Genomic DNA, 3,285 nt, shown 5'->3' with positions numbered 1-3,285 from the left:
TTATATTTTGTTATATTACTCAACATTGTGATATATTTTGTTCACCATTGTGTTATATTTTATGATATATTGTGTCTTTTTTTAGTTATTATTGTGTCTTTTGTTCATTTTCGTCATTGTGTCTTTTCGTCAATTCTTTTTTATTTTTTTTGTAATTTTGTTTAAATTTTTTTTTCGAACGGGAATGATGGCGGAAACATTCTAGTTTTTAAATTTTTTAGTTTTATTTATATTTTGAGTTATGATTTTTTTATTATTTTTTTTGAATTTATTTTTAATGGGTTTTGTGGTCAAGATTTTTCTCACACTTCTCATTTTTGTCTCCCTTTATATTTTACAATTGCCCTTTATTTTCATTGATATTTTATTTTTCTTTTATAGCCTTTGAAATATAAACTTTAATAAAATTTTGAATATACCATTAAGATATACTTATTTTATCTATGTGTCGATATAAACTTTATTCAAATCGATATGCGTCAATATAAACTTTATTCAAATCGAGTCGGCTCAAGTTTTAATTTAACATTTCAAAATATTATAATTAGTTTTACTCATTTTTTTTCTTTTATAACTTTGTAAATATAAGATTATTAAAGGATAAGCATATTTGTATCTATATGGCAATATACATTTTACTCAAAACCGAGTTAGATCATATTTATGTCGAAACGCTCTTGATTTTCCGAGTTTGAAACTCTGATAGTGTGCAGAAATTCATTTGAAAGCTAAGGATGGTCATTCAGTTATGATGTATGATGATAAAGAAAGTTCAACGTTGAAGATTGTCTCTATGATCAAAGTAGTGGCATTTGTAGTCAACACGAAACCCAAGATCGAAAGTTTAAATGATGTTCATGTGGTGCAGGACTTCTCGGAATTATTTCCTCAGGATTTCTTTGGAATGTAACAAGAGTGAGAAGTAAAGATTGATATAGATCACAACTCGTATCGAAAGAAACTTACCAGTTGGCATCATCAGAAATGAAATAATTAATGGGCCCAACAACAAGAACTCCTAGATAAAGTATTTATTAGGCCGAGTACCTACCACCAGGGGTGCGTCGGTATTATTCACTTGGAAGAAAGATGGATGTATGAGAATGTATATTGATTATCGTGAGTCGAACAAGCTTCCAATAAAGAATAATTATCCACTACCACAGATTAGCGATCTTTAAGATCAATTGCAAGAAGCTAACCAGATTGACTTACGATCAAGTTACCGTCAGCTGAAGGTTAGTGAATCAGGTGTTCCTGAGAAAACGTTTAATATTATAAGTCCCAGATCCGGATCTTATAAAGTATGATATAAATTACACAAAACCACTAGGCAGAATCTAGTAGTTATGGTGATTCAAGAACAAGCGAAGATGAATAATCTGATTATCAAAGAACACCGAATGACTTAAAATGCACATGATTATATTAACGAAATTGTCTGCTACATACGCCTTCACAAATCTACAAGTCGCTTTCAAAAACTGATGGTGGCTATGAGACTGCTCTATGAGTGTTAACCCTAATCTATGAACTAACACATAATTATATAGGGTTTCTATTACAAAGTACCAGGGCCAGGAACAAAAACAAGCATTTTAGGCCCAAATAGAAATCTCTATGAGAATTCGTCATTCACATAACCAACCCCGTAAACAATAGTATGATGTGCAACACTTCAACTCGTCTGAAGTCTTTCTTCCGTCTTGATCATGTTGTAGGTCGCTTGATATGCAACAGTATCACCAATTTATGACCTAATAATCCCCTCTTGGCGCTATCAAAGCCGTTATAACCTTCAATGCGGCATGATCAACAACTTCAGCTCAATATGATCAGCAACTTTCGCATCTGCATCCAATGCTTTACCAATCTCTCCCTTTTTTATTGCATCATCCGAATCTGCTTCTGTTGCAGGGAATTAGTCTTGAAATAATTATCAACATTGATAAAAATATCAATCAAAAGTATTTTTTGAAAATATTTAAACAAAATAAATAAGCAAATTTTTGAATTTTAAATTTTTGAATTTTTAATTATTTTTTAAAAAGATTTGGTATGAGATCATACCAGCATAACCAATTGCATCATGCATTACGTTTAATTTTTATTGAAACAGAATTAATAAGACATCTCAAGGTGATTACTGGTATAGTTTATCCACCTAAGCAGCAAATAAAAACTCAATACGGCGTAACTTGTTGCCCGTTTGCCTGCCAAATCGTTTTATAGTAAATTATATAAAATTTCCTTGATTCCACCAACAATAGCATTCAAAATTCCTTTGCAATTACATAATTAAAGTCCAAAATCATACACAAAATTTCAAAGCAGGAGAACTTAGGTTGACAACCTAAAAGGTATAGATGTTACACATTTTGAAAACAAGAAACAATTTAACCAGACCTGGCGAGCATTTAATTGCAGTTCATGCATACCCCTATAAATTTTACAATATGTCACTTTAATATTTGTGAAACAGATGAAAAATACATTAGTACATATATTTAGCTCTCGTCCAATAATAAGACAAAGTTAAATATGCATGCAAGTCATTCGTATCTCTACCTTCTAATACCCAAACTGTGCATAAGAAGAGTTAATAAGGTTGTAACGTGGCCTAGTGTTAGGTTTAGGATAGGAATTTTTAAGTGGCTAAGGTGAGCGAATTCTAGCATCTTTAACACACAAATATAATTATAAATGGTTTATAGAAAATTTTGTTATGACTATTTATACAATCTTTAACACACGAACAATCACAGACTATTTATACAACATTGTGTTATAAAGATTTAAACAGTATTACCTTTTTTTTTTTTTTCTTTTTTCTTCTCTTTTGGGCAATAAGAGTAACTTTCCACAATTTTGTGAAGCATAATTCACAGTCTTACATAGCTAGACTTGAGTTTCCAATTTCAACCTTTTTATTTACTAGAATTCGAACCATGAGTTTTCAGACAAGGATTAAAGGCTTATGGCTTGTAATGTAAGTTGTCCACATGAAAGCGATTAGGCTCAAACTGGCGTCTAACGGATAATGTAAAGGTAGAAATATTTTAGTAGACATTTTAAGACTGGGTTTATCCTAGTCCCTTTGTTCCCATGCACAACCCAAGTTCTAATCTAAAAACATATAATGGTAAGATCTCTAATGAGTTTATTAAAAGCATCAATCTGCGCTTTGCATGCTAGTGTTTGAATCGACCTGAAGTACTCCTCTCGATGATTTGGAAGAATATCTGCCCCTGTGCCCCTCGTAGCTCGCTGCTAGATCATCAAAAA

Source organism: Bidens hawaiensis, unplaced genomic scaffold, assembly GCF_021521415.1.
Source record: "Bidens hawaiensis isolate Kalapana, Puna unplaced genomic scaffold, B.hawaiensis_p1.1 tig00031119_1, whole genome shotgun sequence".
Lineage (NCBI taxonomy): Eukaryota > Viridiplantae > Streptophyta > Magnoliopsida > Asterales > Asteraceae > Bidens > Bidens hawaiensis.
This window is presented reverse-complemented; position numbering follows the sequence as displayed.